Consider the following 22,171-nt stretch of genomic DNA (forward strand, 5'->3'; position numbering starts at 1 on the left):
ATGGAATATCCATGCCCCCCCTTTTATGTCCTATTATTGACTAAAATTTGATTGATTTCTCTTACAAGGCCCTTTTGGGATTCATATTTCTCCTAACGAGCTCGGAAGATTGTGCAAACTTATGCCATTGCATCAGGGTCAAAGTGCAATATTGAAAAATCAAGATTGAGATTCTCCCTCTTAGAAAATTACTCGTTTGATCCGTCAATGTGGACCGGGGAAATTGTGTCCAAAGGGAAGGTATCCAAGCACCTAGGAGCCCCTTTGGGGGTGGAAGCAGCCCACAAACAAAGATTCCTATGGGTTTTTGATAAGATTAGGAGCAAGATGCGAAGGTGGGAGTACGTGTTTCTCCCTTTTGCAAGCAGATTAAAAGTGATCAATTCATTTATGCTCCCCTACATAGCCTTCAATGGTCCAATGCTAAAGCTAGACAAACACAACTGGAAGGAGTTCTTAAAACCAGTGAAAAGATTCCTATGGAAAAACATGACTAAAGACTTGGTGCCCTAGCAATGGGCGAGTTGGGAGTCAATAGAAAGATTTGTAGAGCAAGGCGGTATCAAAATCCTCAACCCTATTACTCATGCGGAGGCCCAATGTGCCAAGTTTGTGGTAGCAATTATGAAGCAAGACCAAGTGTGGGCTATTATGACAAAGTCCATGATGGACAATGCCAAGCTGTGCTTGCAAGGTGGATAGTGGAAAGGGTTGGACTTGCACGATAAGTTACTTGCCCCTCAGTGGTCTAGCCTGAAGCTTGGGGCACAACAGGTGAGTAGTGAAGGCCTTAAAATGGGGAGAGATAGCTAGGTATTTTCACAACTCAATAACTCACTGGTCCTTGTAACTTTCTAAGGCGGGAAGCGTGGTGCTAAACTCCTTCTGGAGGGAACTGGCCAAAAAGATGAAAAACAAAGGAATTCAACAGATGGGCTAGTTTTGGGACAACGATAGTAGAGGCTGGAAAGGATCAAACCAACTAGCCTCCCAGTTTCATCTCAATGGGACTAAAAGATTGTTGGCCAACAGAGTAATAGAATGACTAGATGGTTGGTGCTTGCCGGCCTACGAGTCTTTGTTTGAATGGAAAGCATGGCGATGGCATATAGACAAACATTTCCTGAAACCACATACCAAGGATGTGTACAACACCCTCATGGTTTTGATGGATTGGTTCTCCCCCTTAAACAAATAGTGGGGCAAGAAATGGCCAAAAGCAAGATGGGTGGCTATTGTTAAGAACATCTCATGCCCACAATGGCCATTTGTGATAAAGGTTTTTTTATGGAAGGTACTTTGGGGAACCCTACCAATTGGTGTGAAGGTCTTGGCTAGAGATATTGGTTCAGATAGGTGCTCACAGTGCAAAACTATAAGTGAGGACCTCCCTCACCTATTTAAGAAATGCCCCGCAATCAATGACTTGGCTACAAAAATTTACAAATGGGTGCAAAATACATGGAAAATTTGGTTCTTCAAGAACAATCTCTTCTTGGGAGGGAAGGTGTTCAAGGGACAGACACTTCTTATTTACACTCAAATTGTTAGATTTTGCTACTTCAAACACGTGTGGAAGGCCAAGAGTTGTCGATTCTTCACAAACGCTCTGGAAATAGCTAGATTCATAGAGATCATACAAGAAAGCAAGAAAGAAATTATCGGCCCCAATGGGAACCGGAGGAACTATATTGAGTGGAACAAGGCATTGTCTAACCTGCATGGGTGAGTGTCTACTCCTTGTCTAGTCTGGTATCTTTCTTGTGCCTTGGGATGGCCCCCCTTTCAGCCATTGTAATTATCAAAGTTGGGAGACGTCTTGGCGAGCATGACTAGTATTTGTAATTCTTTTGGGTTGCTAATATAATTCATTCACAATTGTGAGTTTTGCAAAAATAAAAATTAAAAAAACCCAAAAAGAATGGACGTGATATCTCTTCATGAGGTATATCATAGTTTCTCTAATTCAAATACCAAAATGATTTCCCTAGAATTTCAAAAACCTGCCCCCTCCCACCCCCATCCGATCATGCCTAAGACATACAAAGAGATAGAGAGAGGTACGATAAACAAACAAAGAGAGAGGAGGAATCTTTTTTAGATTCCCTACATGGAAGGAATTTTTATTCATAAGGTACACAATTTGTTTTCTCTTACTCGCTCAATGGACCTCAACAGAGGGAATCTTTTTAAGATTCTCCACACCTTGCTAGGTCCCCCCTTGGCCCCCCCCCCCCCCCCCCCCCCCCCCCCCCCCCCCCCCCCCCCCCCCCCCCCCCCCCCCCCCCCCTCTCGAGTGGCACCTTTCTCCCCAAACGCCTGCTCCAACTCCTGGTCACAGATACAACTCATTGCTTGCCCTCCTTCACCCTCCTCTTTTGTCTTCATCTTCACCTTCTCCTTGCCCCTCCTGCACACTCCCACTTGTGTCTTCCACTCGTCTTGGTTAGTATGCTCATCTAAAACACAAGAAGACTCTTATTTACACACCTACTACCTCACCATAATACACTTTCAAGATGACAACACTAACTTGACGATTGACACATAGAATCTTGATGGTGGTGCGGAGCTCCAAAAGCCCCACTCTGCTCATCACGTGGAAAGACATCACTCGCCGATTGACACGTAGAATGACCATGCCCAGTTTTAGAAGTCCCCTAGCTCAAAATCTCCTTGCACCAACCATCTATGCGTAGAGGGCATTAAGCAGAAGGCATTAATCAATTATTCCCTTTATTTGTCAATAAAGGGAATAATTGAAACCTAGAATGGCCATGCCCAGTTCTAGAAGTCCCCCATCTCAAAATCTCCACGCACCAACCATCTATGCTAATAAGGCATTAATCAATTATTCCCTTTATTTGGCAATAAGCTAGAAGCATGGCCACATAGAGGTGATTTTCAGCAAACATGCACTTATATGTTATCTTATAAGGATAGCCCCTTGGCGAAGATAATTGCAGGGCAACGTATGTTTTTTTCTGCCTTGCAATGTCTTCATTCTTCCATGGAACAAAGGACAACCACATGCCAAGAAAAAGAAACCCACATGACCAAGTTATCCTCATCAGACGTGTGACATGTCATTTGGAAAGAATAATTCAATACAAAGTCAATAATTGATACAACGACATTGCTAGGAAACTTGAGCAAACAATCCTTAAATTGCTAGGATTCCCAACGGAAGACAAAGTTATGCGTGATGAAGCTCGTGAGGTGGGCTGAGGATAGGCTAAGAAATTCCGCACTTTTCATTTATTGCACAATCAAGTCCTTTCTCTTCTTCTCACTCCCACCTGCATCAATCTGTCCCATTCCAACATCCATAAAAACCTTCACATATACCTCCCTGCTATCCTTTGCTATCTCATTGGTGGGACAAAATGTCAAATTTCATACACCACATTGGGAGCAATCCCCCAACAGGAATTTCTTGGCATGGTATTCACTGTTTGGAGGCCTTAGACACATGATGGAATTCCACATACTAGTGATGTGTTGACATACTACTTGGTTTGCAAAACACTCTCTTATATCATCACTTCTACAACATATGGAGCAAGTGCAAAAGTGACCTTTCTTGTGATTCCCAAATTGTTTTGTTGCATCTGTTTAAAATCCTCTTTGAAATAGAACACCTTCACATGGGATACATAGCAGCAAGTATACCGCTCTTTCAACTTCCGAACAAAGTATGGCTTTAATGCCTCAAAGCATCTAAGAGACACGACCACTGTAGGGTGAGCCTTCTTGAATCTTTTGTACAACTCAACCCATGTCATAAAAAAAAAAAAGGCTAGAAAATTCCAACTTCATGTAGATGGTAAAATGCCACTCATATGTTAGTGCTGGAACTAGTTGTAGACAATACCAAATATGGTATTGTAGAACCATCTTTGGTAGTCTACCAAACTTTAAAAATCAAGAGTATCAAAATTTCCTATTGGGTAACTAAAATGATTCATTTCTACCTTCTTTACTACAATATAAAACCAATACATAGCAAAGTATACAACCATACAACCATTGGTACTATACAACCATTGCCCCATGAAACAGAATAGCACTTAAGAGCTGGGCATCATCAAAACCATTCAAATTTGAGACTATTCAGAGAACATTTGGTGTTATACAAGTCCAGTTTCGTGCAATGGAGTACAAAATTTTGTTCTCCATTTAGGCTTTGGTCCAATACAAGTGGCTTTTGGTATTGTTAACAACAATTGGCATTTAATGTGAGAGGTTAGAATTCGGTAGTGACTTTAGGAATTTGGTATTATCTAGAACTCTTGCAATGTAGGAGAGTACCAAATTGGGTAGTTCAAAGATGCTTGGTGGGTACTATTTGTGCAACTTTTGGTATTATAACAAACTATTTCCATATTTGGTAACGTCTTTAGGATTTTGGTACTATGTACAACCATTGACATGCAAGAGAGTACCAAATTGGGTAGTTTACAGAGGCTTGGGTATTACACAAAGACCTTTGGTATTGTGATGGACCATTGCCATATAACAAAAACTCAAATTTGGTATTGTCTACCTGCTTAGTAGAACTCCATGCAAAAGAGCACCCATATGGGTACCTTGCAAATGCTTTGGTGATAAACAAAAATTCTTTGGTACTATACAAGGAGTATGTTTGGTAATGCACAAAGACTTTGGTACTACACCATTAGGCTTTGGCAAAATAGAGTGATGCTTTGGTACTCTATAGATAGGTTTTGGTGCCTCTAGGGAGGGAAAAGGTACTATACATAGGCCTTGGTACTCTATAGATAGGTTTTGGTGCCTCTAGGGAGGGAAAAGGTACTATACATAGGCCTTGGTACTCTATAGATAGGCTTTGGAATTACTATTATACAAATGAACACCAAATTTGGTACTGCATGGGGGCTTTGGTTCTAGGTAGAATAGATTTGGAACTACATAGGAATGCATTGGTACTGTATATAAACTTTGTAAGGTATTGTACACACCCATTGCTATATAGAAAACTACCAAATTTGGTTTTTTCTTGACCAAATCAACCTTCAAGATTATCAAACAAATTACAATTTCTAAGAGTTGTTGGTACATGAAATTGATCGAGTAGATGCACAAGATGTTTGATGAAACTTTTCCTTCCAATTTTCTTCTAGCATATGTCCTTCTTGTTAGGTAGAACTCTAGTCTCTAATGATCAAAAGGCATACACCAAATATCTTATTTCATTGGTGATAACGGTTCCTCGAGGCAATTGTCTCTCACAAGCACTCAATGGCAACACTACATCCTCATCTTTATTCTCTAGCCTTGAACTTCTAGCAGCTATATTCCTTCAATGATACCCAAGACATTAGAAATTTTAGATTGGTTTATTGAGGTTACACCTATACTATTGTTCAAGATCATTGTGAAAGAGGTTCTCTTCACAAAAAGCTCACTTATTGAGTGTGGGACCTTAATTCGAGTCAAAGTGTTGCGCACACCCATAGAATGGTGTCTTCGACAGTACTGAAATTTGATTTTTGTAGCTAAAAAAATGTATGGTGGTCCAAGTGTATTCCTTGCCACTACTGTGCAAATATTCTTCCTTGTCCTAGCTTTTGGTAATCCAAGAACAAAAGAAGGATGTCTTTCTTTGCTTCTCTATTCGGAAGCCCAATAATGACAAAGAAAAGCCTAATAGTGAGACATGTCTGAATGGAAATTCAAATCGGATGGCTTTTTATCTGCTCATCCATGCTTGGACCACCTTCCAGATCATCAAAAGAGAGCAATTGTGGATCACCCAAATAGTAATATCCTACAGTATTGTCCATTGGAAAGGAGCAAGTACAAGGGGGGGGGGGGGGGGGGGGGGGGGGGGGAGAGATAGATAGATAGATAGATAGTTCTATTATCGTCCTGGGAGGTCAAATATGACCTATGGGACCAAATGAACATGTCACGTGGTGTGAGTGGAGTTCATAAGTGACTCTCGATGCTCAAAAATGGCTGAAATGAGCGTCGCAATAGAGAGTCCACATCGTGGTTGGGAGAGGAAGGTATGTAGGGAGAGCTCATGGCTGAATATATGGGGAAAAGAGGACCTAATGTGGTCAAAAGCTGAGCACTCAAGTAGTGTGTGGTACTCACTCTCTCGCACTTGACGAGGGCATAAGGTGCAAAGTCGATGACACTCCTCGCCAGTGCCGCAACGTCCTGTCTCGCAGCGTAGAGAATGGGAGCTAAGACGAATGGAGGCAATGGTGCGGATCGCACTCAACGGGATGGGCTCAAGGATGTAGGAATGGGTTCGGTTACCTCGTTCCGAGAAGAAGAGAGATTTGTAGTTTGGGGCAACGTGTGTGGTGTAATGGCTGAAGCGAGAACCTCCAGATTTCTCCCAAGCCATGATACATTGGCGTTGTAAGAAGGCCTCATTAACTTGGGAGTCGATCGACGCATCCTTGACCAAGTGACATGCATCCCATCTTCCAAACCATTTCTTGATATCAAGCATCCACCCCGAACTTAGTATTTTGCTCTTGCATGTCTTTTGAACCTTTTGACTTGCTTCATATGCGATTCTAGGAAGTCGATGCAAAGGGCTACGTTGTGTCTTACGCATGTACTCCACAACCCTTTCCATGCCCAAGACCTCAATGGGAAGCGATCCGGACTCAAGAAGTAAGAGCATGTAGGGTGTTTGTGTCTTGACTTGGAGAAAGTTGGTGAGAAAACGCTTTTGGACATTCTCAAACTCTTTCCAAGTAGACTTCCCGATGCTTCCACCCCACACCTCCACTCCATAAAGAAGCACCGGTGTCACCAATGTGTCAAAGAGGTACTTTTTGAGAGCCCAACACTTGATCTCTCCTGCATTGCACATGTTCTCAAATGCATAATAAGCCCTCTTTCCGGCTTCCAAGCGACGCATTGCACAATCCTTCCATTTATGATTGGATGGAACCTCAAGGCCAAGGTACTTGAAGTGATCTACCACTTCAAGTTTCTCATTGTTGTATACAATGCATGGATTTTCGTCATTGAGGGTCTTTACAAGCATAACCTTGGTTTTGGATCCATTCACGATCAACCCGCTATGGAGAGAGAGAGAGAGAGAGAGAGAGAGAGAGAGAGAGAGAGAGAGAGAGAGAGAGAGAGAGAGAGAGAGAGAGAGAGAGAGAGAGAGAGAGAGAGAGATGACCATGTCTATGGAGCCTGTTGGACGTTACTGCTTGTTGGATGTGGCTATCTTTGCCCTTGAAGAGAGAGAGAGAGAGAGAGAAGAGAGAGAGAGAGAGAGAGAGAGAGAGAGAGAGAGAGAGAGGGGGGGGGGGGATCATGTTATGCTTGGCTCTGTTGGGGACGCTTATCACCAGGATAATCACATAATCTCTCCATACTATCATGATTGTGGGCACTTCAATTACTGGAACAATCTGCGAAATTGGGGTCGCCTGACCATCATTGTGTAGGTACAGGGTGTAGAGAGAGAGAGAGAGAGAGAGAGAGAGAGAGAGGTGTTGGCGTCAAAGCACCAAACCATAACCCCCCTGGTCCCACCCTCATCCCCACCTCTTCTTGGGAGTGGCCTGTTTCAAAAGTTAGAAACGTTGTAAAAAACAAAGAAATACATAGACCCTCCCCAATTCCTATTAAAAGGTCCTCTATTTTTACACACATGAACCACCAAGCCTATGTTGTGTCAAGGACAATCCTTTTTGTACCACCAAACCATACTTTTAGCCGCCAACACTACGAGCTGAGATAGACAACTATGTCAGAGACTATATACCATGCCAAAAAACCAAGTATGGTGGCCATAAGACTCCTGGCTTGCTTCATTCCCTACCAATACCTGAGGTACCCAGGGAAAGTATTGCCATGGATTTTATAATGGATTTTCCACAAACCTCAAATAGAAATGATGCAATATGGATTATGATAGGTAAATTCAGTAAGCAAGCTCATTTCATTTCAGTAAGAGAAACCATTAAAGTTGATCACATGGCCAAAATCTTTCTAGCCCAGATTTTTAAGCATCATGGCATGCCCAAAATGATTATAAGTGATCGTGACCCATGAATGACCAGCAATTTTTGGCGAGCATGTAGGAACTAAGCTGAATTTTATTCATCTTATCATCCTCAGATAGATGGACAAAGAAAAATTGCTAACTCCATAGTCCTAGACATTTCAAAGTGCTATGTCTCAGATAACCAACGACAATGGGAGATATATCTACCTCTCGCAAAATTTCCTTATAAATACACTGTGCATTCCTCTATAGGAAAATATCCTTTTGAGGCTATATATGGTAAACCACATCTTTCGCCCATCCTTCTCTCACCAAGGATAAGATATTCAAAAGTGATGAATTTGTTCAAGTTCTAGATACCTCCAAGTGAAGCATGCTATCCTTACATCTCAAAGAAAGTCATAAGAAAGCAGCAAATAAACATCGTTCGTTCTTCTCAAGTTTGATAAAGCGTGATTTAAGAAACAAGCCAATCAAAAAGGGGAAGTTGTAAAACTTTCCAACATATATTATGGCCCATTTAAGATTACAATCTTCTAGAGAATTGGAAAATCCATAATGCTTTTCACATGAGCCTTTTACAACCACCTCTTGTAGACCAATTATAGAAGATCCCTTGAGGTAGATGAAACTGAAGAAATACTTCTTCCAAAACAAATCATACACCATCAAGAGCTCCAACTAAAGTATGGAAGAACTCATCGTAAGTACAAAGTAACTTTTAAGAATTACTCCACTCTAGATGCTCAATGGATGATAGAATCGGAGTTGCAAGATTTCTTAGACATCCGGAATAAGTATCATGAAGCCTTACACTTGAGGACAACTGTTTAGAAGCCACAGAGAGGTATGTAATATTTTTACCTATGGTTATTGTTAAATGAAAATGATTTTTGTGCACAGAAAATGAATATATGAATTTATTGGTACCAATCATGAACGGGTAAATATCTCAGTGCAATGTGCCATCTAGAAATTTATCTATGTTCAGATAGTATGATAAGTAGAAGAGTAGTCGGACATAGTGCATAATAGTTCAAAAACAAGCACATGAATAAGATGGTGTCCCCGCTTCGCTCAAAAAAGCCATAATCTAATAATTTTTGTGATGGCCGCCCACGAAGTGGCCGATTGGACATAATGGAAATACGATACGATGGAACCTGACAACTGATTTGGGAGATATATGAAATTGGTTGGGCTTATAGTACCCTAGATTGGCCAGAAAACTAGGATTTAATGCCCATTTTTAAGAGTAAAGCATCAAAAAACCCAATTTTTAGTCAAAAATCGTAGGCAAACACAATTTTTTTTTTGATAGATTAAACAGTTTCCAAATCCAAAAGTAAATGGTGGAGTAGACTACTTAGACTGTAAGTAATCATCAAGCCAAATCTGAAATCCAAATCTGATGGAACATGGATTGCGATCCATGTACCTTTTCTGATTTTTTTTTTTACAGAGACCATACAGACTTGTTGCATAGACCAATGCAAACAAAATATCCAAAAGCAAAGTTATTAAAAAACTTCAAGAAGTGGGTCAAAAGAGGGCAAAAGCAATCCAAGTCCAAAAATTGCCAAGCAAGCCTAACTTTTGGGTTACCTAAATAGATTTAAATCACATAAAAACCATATAGCAAGGATCAATGGACTACTGAGGGGAAGCTATGCACCATGTTTTAGTGCATTTTTACACAAAGGTACATGGATTGCCATCCATGTTCCTTTGTCACAAATTGAGCTCATACTCATACCATAGTGGTCTCTTCAAAATTCAATTTGGATTTGTATTGTGCATATTACAAGCAAAACAAGAATTTCTACCAAAAGTGCGATAAATTTTTTTGTTGGTTTCAGATTTTGATTGACATAGTGGCTGTAAACTCATAGCCATCAAACAAGTGATTTTTGTACAGATTATAGGAGCTGGACTGTGCAACTCAAAGTGTGTTCAATTGGAGGATATGAATGCATCACAAGAGGTAACATGCTAGGGTTTTTCCAAGTGAATTCTTGATGTATTTGTGATCAGGTAGATTATGCCTGAGTAGACACCCTATTGCTAGAGACCAAGTGAGTCATATTTCAATGGAAGAAAGTGTCAATCAGGGACCGCAACTTTAGAGCCAATTTTAGAGGAGAATCTTTTTAATACTCCTTCAGAGAGATCATACACGTATATGTCTGAAAGATTCAAGAGTGTGAGCTTAAGGAAGAAACAACCATGGGAGTAGGACCATCCAAGCATGAAACTTTTGCACTTGCAATACCAATTTGACAATGAACAAGGTGCTGAAATCTACAAAGATTCTATAAATTATTATTGTGTGAAAATAAAAGAGAGGCTTAGTGAGCTCAAACTCATAAATAGTGCTTGTAGATTATAGTGGCAATCAATACTTTGAAGAGGAAGGAAACATGTATCTAGTTGTGCACAATCCCTTTATTGTGGACAAGTGGGGATTGATAGGAATTAAAGATAAAGTTGATGTCGAGCCTGAGGAAAAGCTGTTGAAGCTGGATACTCCCAATACAAAGTTTAGGCAAGTGAATGTGGCTACTCACATCAACATGGACAACACACATGTGGGTTTGTACAAGTACAATAATGGAGAGAAAATGCTATATTACAGATGTGATGAACCCAATGTGAGGGAGTTAACAGAGCAAAAATGCTTATATGTATTTACGTACAAAGTGGAGAGAGATACTCAAGTGATCATGCTGGACACCTATGGCCACAGGTTCTCTAATATAGACCGCAAAGAGCTTGAGGGGTATACATACTTTGGAGGGCCACTCCACCCAACACTATGTCACCCCCATCACTCATAGACTAATTTTCTTAGAAACAAGGCCGAAAACCATGAGAACGAGTCCTATGAGGAGAAGAGTGAAAGATTCATTTATTCAAACACATTTTTCAAAACCTAGATTGATTGCAATGAATCATAACCAATGTAAGATGCATAGATAAAACAAACAAAAGTAGAATTTGGTATCTTGCAATGACAACCCCATGATAAAGGTTTGCTTTGAAGGTTGAGTTTGAGATTGGGACGGTTGTCCAAATTTGGTTTGGAGTTAAGATCTAGATGGTTGTCCAAATCTAATCATGCTCTAGGATTCTGTGGCTATTAGAAATGTCAAGATCCTTAAATCTATAGGTGACAAGTCTATGAGATTTGGACAATAGTCCAAATCTCATGTTCATTCATGGATCTTGTTTGTGGTTGAGGTTTGGACACTTGCCCAATTTTGTGGCTTTGTTAGGAATTTTAAGATGTCAACAATAGTTATCTAGGGTCCTATATTTGAGATAAGCTTTGAGAACTCACAATCGTCCATAGCAAGTGCAAGACCCACATGTACAAAATAAAAAATTTGAATTTAATATCTGGTTGCAGCAAGACCAAGAGAAAGAACTTAGTCTTTGAAGCTTAGGTTTAAGATTTAGACGATTGTCCAAATCTAATTTGGGGTTGAGATTTGGATGTTTCTAAAAATCCCATCATCTTGTAGACTTTCCTGTTAGAGATGTTAAGAATCCTAATACTTAAAGTGAAAATTCATATCTACACAACTATCCAAATCTCATATTCAAGCTTTGGATCTTGTTTGAGGTTTATGTGTGCTTCTACCGCACGTGTCGGAGGCTGGGGACTTGTCAAACACTGTGTGCAAGCCACGAATGACTTCAAGCACACAACCAGACTATCCTAGTAAGCTCAAAGGGGTCAATGGTGTTTCACTCGCCACTTTATGCCTGTTGTCATGAAGGATTCCGTGCCATAAGAAGAGGAAGCTGCCACCGTCGTGCTCAACTGCGTCGCTGCCACCGATGTTGTTGCAATGCTCAATCTCTCTCTCTCTCTCTCTCAAGCGCGCGCGCACACACACACACACACACACACACACACACACACACACACACACACACACACACACACACACACACACACACACACACACACACACACTTGTGAGCACACGACGGAGAAGAAGGTAGAGGTAGAGCAAGAGGATTTCTTTAGCATGCACCTCTAGAATGAGGATTTTAGGTCAAAATGGACCTTTTGTATGAATATGAACCATTCACACGTGGGTGCCCACAGTGGTTGGTCATAGCAAAAATAATGTAAAAATTAGATAAGTGGTTCGCCTCTCATTGGCAATCACCTACGCACCTATAGGATCAACAAGCCCGGTCCATTACTCAAATAAAGTGATAAGGCATTCATCAAAGGTGATAGGGTGTTCGTAAGTGGTTAACATGCCCCCCTTCGTGATGTAGATTCTATCCTCGGAAGCTAGTGAGGTGAAGCCGAATGTCTTTAGCTTTCTTCAAACACTACAAAATCCACCAAAAATGGCACGGTAATTGTATTCTCATAGAATATATATAAGTAAAAATAATATGCAGTGAATAGGCACACAGATTGATTGGTAATAGAATATTACATAATTTTTCAGCAATAAACATTAACTTGTCATATAATCAAATGCATAAGCACTTGTAAAGGTCAAAAAATAAACAAGTCTAGGGTCGTTAATTTAATGGTCAAGAGGCACTAGAGATCAACTTTTAATACGATGGGCAAGCTTCTCAATTCTCTCTGGTCAATTAAGCTATTTAATTGCAAGAGCTGACTAGAGGCTATACCTAGAAGACCTTCTACTTAAGCTACAATAAAAGGACTTGCATATGAAATTATCGCCTGAATTATTCCCTTTGTTTGAATCCCCTAAGTGTTTTCCACACTGATTCAAATTTTGACGTGTGTGCTTATTTTGTATGCCTTGGGCTTTTTGCTTCTCAAGGAAAAGCGCCCACGTTGGAAACCTCTAGGGCCCTAGTACCGTAGGCAATACATGTGAGTGAAGTACCAAATCAAGCTGGGATTTCTCTTCCAGCTTAAGATTTTACATTTTTGGCACTTTTGTTTTTTTATTTATTTGTTTTTCATTGAATTTCAATTTTGTAACTTTGGGGGGTCATATTGACATTGTTACCCTCCCCAGGCTCATCACAATAGTAAACTCCCTTTATAATACTTAAGCTAAAGGTCAAGAGGGATTAAGCCCACTAGCAAAGCATTAATACATTGCACACAATGCTTCATAATACCGGATTAAGAACCTAATGTAACCCTTGACAATTAGGAAGGCATTTCCCATGGTATTAAGAGAAGATCTCTAATGTCTATCTTGGTCAAACTAGCTTAGTCAGACTTCTTGATTCATAAACCTAGACAAGGGACTATGACATAAAATTATAGTGAATCTAATGTTTAATTAAGCAAATGTGCTAAATATTGTGTTACCAATCACAGTTAAAGCAGAAAAACATATGCTAAAAAAGACAAGAGGCAATGATAATGGACAAGAAACATGTGGTCGTGTTGATGATCACGCTCAATTCAAACAGTGAACTAGACAAAGATTGCATGAATTTCAAAATCTCAAATATTGCAATGCATTGTTGTACACACTAGAAAACACAAGAAATACCTCTAAGAGGCACATCAGTGGGAAGAGGCACCAACCTTTATTGAACACAATCAAAACAACATAAAGAATCCTAACCTAAGTATTAGCACCCCCATAGAGGGTCAAGGAGATAGGAGATTGTATAGATGGGCAGGTAGCCCTACGTCTAAACCCCTATACTCCTCATTGTCAAGAAAAATAAAGTCACAGTGAGAACATACACACCATCCATGTAATCATGTAAATATTTCTCATCATTAAATGCACATATGTTCACTAAGAATGTCACTAGGCGTGTATAGTCATCTTGCTCAAAAGGGTAAGCTTGTGCAATTGGAGAGACGTTCTCTACTCAGTAGGGATCAATCGTGGTCAAAAGACATATATCAGCCATTTTAATTCCTCAAAATTTGTCTCACACGCTAGTGTATCTACCAAATCCCTTTCACAAGCAAGCACCGGATAGACTATGTGAAACATTTGTGAAAAGTAAAGAGGGTACCTCTTACCCAAGGTAGGAGTGGATGACTCTAGAATACTAACCATATCTATACACACAAATAGATTTTGGTTATTGTGCAAATATTATAAGGGTCATGTCACAAGGTCATGTCCTTGAGCATAATGTGTTATTATGATTATTGGGTCATGTACTATAATTTGTAAATTTCAATATTTTTGTTTGGTGGCTCTTGCTCTTTTATTTTTTTATTTTTGTTTTCTTGAGTTTAGGGCTATATATATGCATTCCCTAAGATTGGGAGATTGAGAGGTCAAGGAGGACAGTTAAGAGGGGAGGAAGTGAATGATGGATGCCAGCAAGCACTCCCCCCTTCCTTGGGTAGATCATACCTTTTGGAACGATGTTGCCACCTTTTGAAACCAATTGTTCCAAGTTGTAGTGGGTGAAGACTTTGACCAATAGTTTTTCACCACCCTAAGCGTTTCATCTAGTTGCAATGGTGGTAAGATACTCTCCCATAATTTTACTTGAAACATTGTTTTAGGTGATAATTTTACAATGGGAGGTGCTATTCTTTCTTTTTTTTTAAATACATTTTTTGGTGGTAGGTGGAAGTTGTGAAGAAGTTTGTGTTTCTATAGAAGAACTACATGAAGAGCAAGAAGCTTCATTTGTTTTTTTAATGTTTGAGACGAGTGATACAAGTCATTCTCACTTGGGTACCCAAACTAGCTCCGGATCAGGTGTATAGTATTTTGTGATTTTTCCCTTCTCATGGTCTTCAATTGGCTTTATCATTATAGGATTTGACTCACATGGGTCTATAGGTGACACGTAAGAACACAATTTATGTTTAGGCACCCAAATTTGATCATTCCCTTCATAGTAGCCTTGGGATTCCAATACTCATTTAGGAATCCAATGCAACATTTTCTTACATTTCTTGGAGCAAGTGTGACGTCTCTTACAAGGCTTATGTTTTTTAGCGTAACAAATGGTCGCTAAAGAAGCTTTAGGGACCCATCTATATGTTTTCTTTGTTATATTATGATTCTTGTGTGTCTCATGCTTTGTTTCAACTACAAAAGTTGAAGCTCTAGAGGGTTGGGCTATAGGTACAAATAGTTCAACCTCTTGGACATGCAATGTTTTGGGTTGTATTTCCTCAAGAGATGATATCTGAGGGACTATCACTTGAGTGGCAGGGCTAAGAGTTGGTTTATGTGTTGTGACACTCCCAGTATCCCAATCAATAGTGCATTTGGTCGCTAACATCCACTTGCATCCTAGGTTTATATTCCTTTCCATAGTTCCAACAAGCATGACCAAAAAGTCTTGAGCAGTCTTGTTGATATCCTTGACTTGGATGGTACTCTCAGATAGAGATGACTTTCCTAATTGACACCACACACCATATGATAAAAGATTATATTTAGCACCTGTGTCCAATAGGTGTTATATAACACTTTTCCATAGGCTCTATTTAACTCAATAGGGTATCGTAGAGGTGTGTTAGATTCCAACCAATTATCCTCTATTTCAACTTACAATGCATGTGTAACTCCAAGTTTGGCCTCTCTTTGGTGTATAATATATTGCTTTTGCTCCTTGGCCTCAGCTTGAGCTTGTATCTTTTTCAATTCTGCTTATGCCTTGGGTGTATTTTTTTAATGGATGGCACATAGCTCCTCTTAGCTTAAAGGATCATAGTATCTTTTAAATTTACTTCCATTGAGGAGTCCAATGGTTTCAACTCCATCAAGAGTTTGCACACAAATGGTACCTTGTGAGGTGATTTCGCATACTCTATATGGTCCTTTTTCTGCATATTTCAACTTTTTCTTCTCGTTACGCACTCCATACATAAAGACTTTATCCCCAACCTTGATATCCTTGTTCTTTAAATCATTTCTTTCTTTTATCTTTCTCCACAAGTGTATTCTGCACAACCAATTGTGTTTCTTCATCTAACCTTTGAAGGATATATAAACACTCAACTAAAGGGTTACCATCCCAACCTTCTTGTGAAGCTACCCGCAGACTAGGAATTACAAACTCCCATGGCATAATTGCTTCTTGGCTATATACCATCTTGAATGGTGTACAATTAATAGCCACTTTGCAAGCAGTATGATAAGCCCATAGAGCTGATGTTAGCTTCAAATCCCAATCTGTGCGATGAACTTCCACTGTTTTGGTCAAGATAGAAATTAAAGTCTTGTTAGTGCTCTTAGCTTGGCCATTTGCTTGTGGATAATAAGGTGTAGACTTATGGTGGGATATCATGAAGTTTGTCGTGAGTTCCTTTATCACTCCATTATAAAATGAGTACCATTGTCACTCACAATCTCAAGGGATAACCAAGTTTTGTAATAATATTCTCAAAGAGAAACTTAGCAGTTGACCTTACATCAGCCTTGCGTGTTGCCTTGTCTTCCGTCCACTTTGTCACATAGTCAATGGCAATAATAATATATCAAGATTGACTGTTACAAGCTGCCAAACTAATTGGGCCTACAAAGTCTAAACCCCATTTTTCAAATGGTTGAGTCACTTTAATAGGATGTAAGGGCATCTTATCCTTTCATTGTGTGATCTTGTAACATTGGCATTCATCACACCCTTTTGAAAAAAGTGATGCATCCTTGAATAAGGTAGGACACCAATAGCCTAATTGCAACACCTTTCTAGCAGTTAGTTCCCCTGAAAAATGTCCTCCTGCTATACCCATGTGGGCTTCTTGCAGTATGTATAAATACTCATCCTCACAAGTACAATGTCTAAGATTATTGTCCTTCCCTAGCTTGTAGAGAGTTCCTACAACTAGAGAATAAGGTTCACATTCCTTTAATAGTTTTCGAGCTATACCCTTACGATATCTTTGGGTGGAAAACCATTAATTAAAAATTTCACAATCTTCTCACTCCATTCAGGCATGGTCTTGACTAGGAACAGAGAAGTATCGGGTAATTCATCATCGATTCTAGTAGTGGCTTCACCATTGGGCACGCGAGACAAATGATCCGCCATGACATGTATTTTATCGGGTCTCACCACAATGGTAAAATCAAACTCAAGAAGAATTAATAATCATCATATAATTATTCTCGTGGAACAAAGTTTATTCACTAGATACAACAAGGCTTGATGATCCCCATAGAAAACAAACTTGTTGGCAAGAAGGTAGTAGCAAAATTCCTTTACTGTGTAAATCATAGCTAAACCTTCCCGCTTTGTAGTGGTGTAGCTCCTCCAAGCATCATTTAATTGACGACTTGCAAAGCTAATGGGGTAGTCCAATTTATGTTCTCCTGGTTGAGCTAAAACACACCCAATAGCAAAGTGTGATGTATCAATATGCACATGCAAAATTACATTCCAATCGGGCACTTGTAGGATAGGAGCGCTTGTCAAAGCCTTTTTTAATAACTCATAAGCTTGTTCACACTCCGCGGTGCAATGAAACTCAATAAGAAGCTTGTACAGTGGGTGAGCTATCTAGGCAAAGTTTAAAATAAACCACCGGTAATAGCCAACGTGGCCCATGAAACTTTGAACTCCTTTATATTTTAGCCATGCTATTCATGGGAATTGTGTGTTGCACCACAGAAGATGGAACACCTTTCATATCATGATATGTCGAAGAAAATATATCCTTGAATTCCTTGAGAAGCTCCTTAAGTACATATTCCTCACTCTCTGTCAGATCTTGGGTAATGAAAATAGGTTTGGACTCTTCACCTAGGTCTGGTAACTCTATTTCCTTAACTATCATTAGACCATCATAAACTCCATTACTTCCATCGATAGGTGTTCTTTGGGCCTTTGTATACAAAACCTTACACTGTTGCATGGTGTAGGATTTGAAATTATTAGGTGCAGGATGTAAATCTGTGGGGTCTTGTTGTTCTGTGGACTGTGATTTCTCTTCCGCTTCCTTTGTTATTGAGCTAGCTCTTGATTTTGTCGTCTCCTTACAATACGGCTCAACTTTGGCTTCTCTGTAGCTTCTAGTTGTGCGATGTCAACAGGTTGTGGACTGCACCACATGACATTTTCAAGGTACACCCCAGTTATTCACAAAATTTTGATGAGCATCACATGCCCCAACATAATTAAGCCATTCTATGATAGGTTTCTTTTCATTTATCCTAGCATGCACATTTGCTCAATATCGTTGCCTCTTATATCTCTTACTTCTCTTGTTTAATTTTTTATTATGACCCTCCAGTGAAGAGTCACTAAATGAATCGCTACTTGTGTCTTCTCCTCTCCCGGATAGATTGTCAATTAGGGAAGTGTTGGGCTCTATATGGTTCGTATCCATATTTGCACCAATATTCAATTCAAATTATCTGTCCTCAGAGTCGGTTTCAAATGATGATCCGGAATTCGAGACATGTGAGCTATGGTCTTTTGAGATTCTACTGGTTTCAATGTCAATCAAGCCTTCACCTTGTAGGTCCCCGCGAGCTATATGCATTGCTCCTATCATATTTAAAGGTACAAGTTGTGGCATTTCATCCCCCTCCGATGTTACCCATGTTACACCCCTGTTTCCCCAAGTGTCTATGGTTGTTGCTAGGTGGACCCAATCCACATTATCAGACTCAGTTATCCCATGTAGAACATCCTTATAAGGGGAATATTCCCCAATATCAGTGTCCATTTTACATGTGTAACAATACTGCAACGGGGGCGAGTGAATTGTGGTGTCAAATCTATGATAAATTATAAATCTCTTTCCCAGAGGATATGCTCAACCAGCTAGTAGATCAACTTGAATGACATAGTCTTAAAATTGCAAATAGACCTGTTTTTAAGACCAATCATGCACCATTTTTGCTTCCCTCATGAAAGTATGTCCTAAGATCATCTCAGATGACATAGTGTGCTTGGAAAATTCCATAACAATGAAGGTATGCCTTATTTTGTGTCCAAGGACCTTGATCTTGAGATCTTCTAGCATCCCAATAGGTTTAACAATAGTCCCATTGGCCATATTTACCACTATGTTTGTAGTCCCAAGGTTAGGTCTTCCCATAGATTCCCATCAATTTTTAGTTACAATGCTAACCCCAGTGCCACCATCAAGGATTCCCTTCACAGTTAATCCCTTGGTAGTGATTGGTATGGTTGCATTGGATTCATTGACTTCAAAGTATTGTCCCAACTTGTTAACGGGTATTTCAACAACAAAGTCCTCATCTAGGTTCGGTTGTGGATGTTACACTCACGTGTCCCTCGGGTAGTTTTGATGTGAACCGTTTCCCTATACATGGGCACTTTTAACTCTAGTGCTGGCTAGAGGTTTTAAAGTCTCCTCATAGTCAATACCATATTGTTGCACATAACCTTTTGCAACAAGTCTCGCTTTGTAGCGTTCAATACTACCATTATACTTTCACTTAACTTTGTAAACCCACTTAGTACCGATTACATGCTTACCTTTAGGTAAGTCACATAACTCCCAAGTACCATTCTTGGAAATAGAATCCAATTCGGATTGCATAGCAGCCATCCACTCCTCATTTTCAGATGCATCTTCAAAAGATAGTGTTTCTTCATTACATGCTGTTGCAATGAGAGCTACATCCACAAAATCACTCGATACATGGTGAGTATATGATCTATGAAGGTAACAAAATATACATACTTTCCAAAAGATGGAGTCTTCATAGGACCACATACATTACTTGGTACAAGCTGTAATGTTTTTGTAGCATGAACAAAACCATCGTTCGGAAAAGAGGCACGATGAATTTTGCCAAGTATACAACCTTCACAAGCATGCTTCTCAATGGAACCAACTGTGGGCAAACCAACAACCATATCACACTTTTGTAAATAGAGTAAGCTATTGAAGTTTAAATGACCAAAACGTGCATGCCATAACTCCATTTCAGCCATAGAAGGAGTACGAACAAGCAAGGCATTTGATGCATGTCTCTCATAAGTATCCATGTAATACAAGCCATTGCATAACGTCCCAAACTTAACAATAACATCACCATTGCTGAAGTCATGAACCATACATTTGGCATCCACAAAATGTACATGAATACCCGAAGAGGAACATTAGGAAATTTCGGAGGTCATTTGGAGGGCCTTCTAAGAAAATGTATTTTTTGCACTCTCTCTCTAGAAAAAATGGCAAATAAAAGAGCTGGGTCTTTCATAGTAAAACTTCAAAAAGTGTACTTTAAGTAGATTCCTTACTCCTCTGAACATTCGTTCGTAGTGATTGAGGGATAATCCTCTTTTTAGTTGCATTGAATGAACAACGTCAATACGGAGGGAATGAGGCTAACATGGAGGGACGAATCCGCAGCCGCTATTCACTTTCCATTAAACCTGCACATTTGGCTAATGGCGCACTCCTCAAATGGCACAAATGTTACCCACAAACGAGCCAAATATCACCTTCACATTGATTTGGACAATGAGTACCAACCATTGATTAAGCGCAGTAAAACAAACACACATATACCTCCCACCTCCATAGACACGCTCAGAGCTCAAGGAGCTAAACACATAGATATCTGGACGAGAGGCTCTCTCTACCCTAAGAATCCAATAACTAATGCGTCTCCACCGTTTGTCAATCCTACAAGCTTATTGACCTTTGCTGGTGATGGAGAAAACGGCCTTCTGGGTTATTGTAAATCACTTACAAGAGAAGCTGGAACTTACAAGAGCATTCTCCAAGCTCAACAATGTGAGATTGTTCGCCTTTCACATTTACATTCTACAGATCAGGTTACCATTTTGCAACATAAAACAGAGGTACAAGAACTGAAAGGAAAGGTGCGAAGTTGTCAAATGAAGGACACCATCTTGGGTGGTCGTATCCGAAAGAAGAAATTGCGCAATCTTGAAACATTGCAGGTTGCATCAGGAGGTCTCAAGAAAAGAATCCGAGCATTAAGGTGATGCTTCTTGGTTGGCTACATTGTCTTAGTTGAAGCAAATTTTCTGTTATTTACTTATGCATTGTCTTCATGTAGAGACTCAATCTATCCTGACAAGGAAAACATTGACCCCAAAGCCAATATAGGAAAGAGATTGAAGCCACTTATAAGTAGAAGCCTGGCAGCAGATATAGTACATGACAAGAAGTTTAAGGTTCTACAAAGAAATGTAGTGGACCGCTTTATTTCAGAGAACTCAGTGCCTGCAAAAGAGATACAAGGCACACTTGATTCACTTGGTGTAAGCAAAAGAGGATATTCGGCTATCCAAAAGTCTGTCTCATCCATCTTTGTTAGGAAGGGTATAAAATCCAAACTTCTACCATCAGCCTCAAGTGTTTGGAAAGAGAGGCTTCAGCTTAACGAGGCACAGGGAGACTATCTTGGACAGCCCTTTCATATTAAAGCAACTTACAGTGGCCATGGAGCGAACATGGCATATGATGAGTTCAACAATATTGTTATGGACCTGCGGATACTACAGAAGAGAATGGTGGAGTTTTACAACATCACATTTGAAGAGTCACGTGGACTATTACATTTTGTGTTAAAACTGGATGAGTGTGAGCTTGTTAAAGAGAAAAAGCTAGAGCGTGTTACTATTACTTTAATGAATAGAGCCCTCTCAAAGTGTCCCAGTGATGATCCTTTATATTTTAGTGTTCAATCAGAATCTAACATATGGTGGCTTGGTGCGTTTGAGGTAAGCGATATTCTCAAGTAAGCTCAAATGTTCAGATCTACTTAAGTCTCATTTATTTTGTGTTGCAGGTAAAGAAAGAAGATCATGAGATTCTATATTGGGTGTTCCATCGAACTAATATTCCGGAGCTGATTGATCGACAGACTAACCAGGGAGAGGTACTACGTCTAGATGGAAGGGGAGACTTTCAAGTTCAGTGGCATCTTGCAGGTGACCTTAAAACATTAAAGTGCATGTATAATTGTGGAATGGGTGCAATGGCAAAGTCACCGTGTTTGTTCTGCATGGAGCCTGCAAAGGTCATGGACCCAAAGTGGTGGAGAAAAGCTCCAACACGTCACATTGAGGATCCTGCTTTTCGACCAGTTTTGAAAATACCACTTGTGAATGTCCACATTTGTACAATGCATGCCCTTTGTAGAATTGTAGAGAAATTGGTCTACTTATACATCGGGTTTGCTTGGAAGATTAAGAACTCTGCAGAACGACAAGTAGCCTTGCAGTTCTTAGAAATGGTACTGTCGGATATGG

General features: G+C 39.8%; 1 pseudogene; it reads right to left on the minus strand.

Moving 5' to 3' along the window:
• Positions 1-22,171, minus strand: part of LOC147427795 (uncharacterized) — a 40,500-nt pseudogene that overhangs the window by 7,762 nt on the left and 10,567 nt on the right.

Source organism: Adiantum capillus-veneris, chromosome 23 (assembly GCF_014529385.1).
Source record: "Adiantum capillus-veneris isolate H3 chromosome 23, ASM1452938v2, whole genome shotgun sequence".
Classification (NCBI taxonomy): domain Eukaryota; kingdom Viridiplantae; phylum Streptophyta; class Polypodiopsida; order Polypodiales; family Pteridaceae; genus Adiantum; species Adiantum capillus-veneris.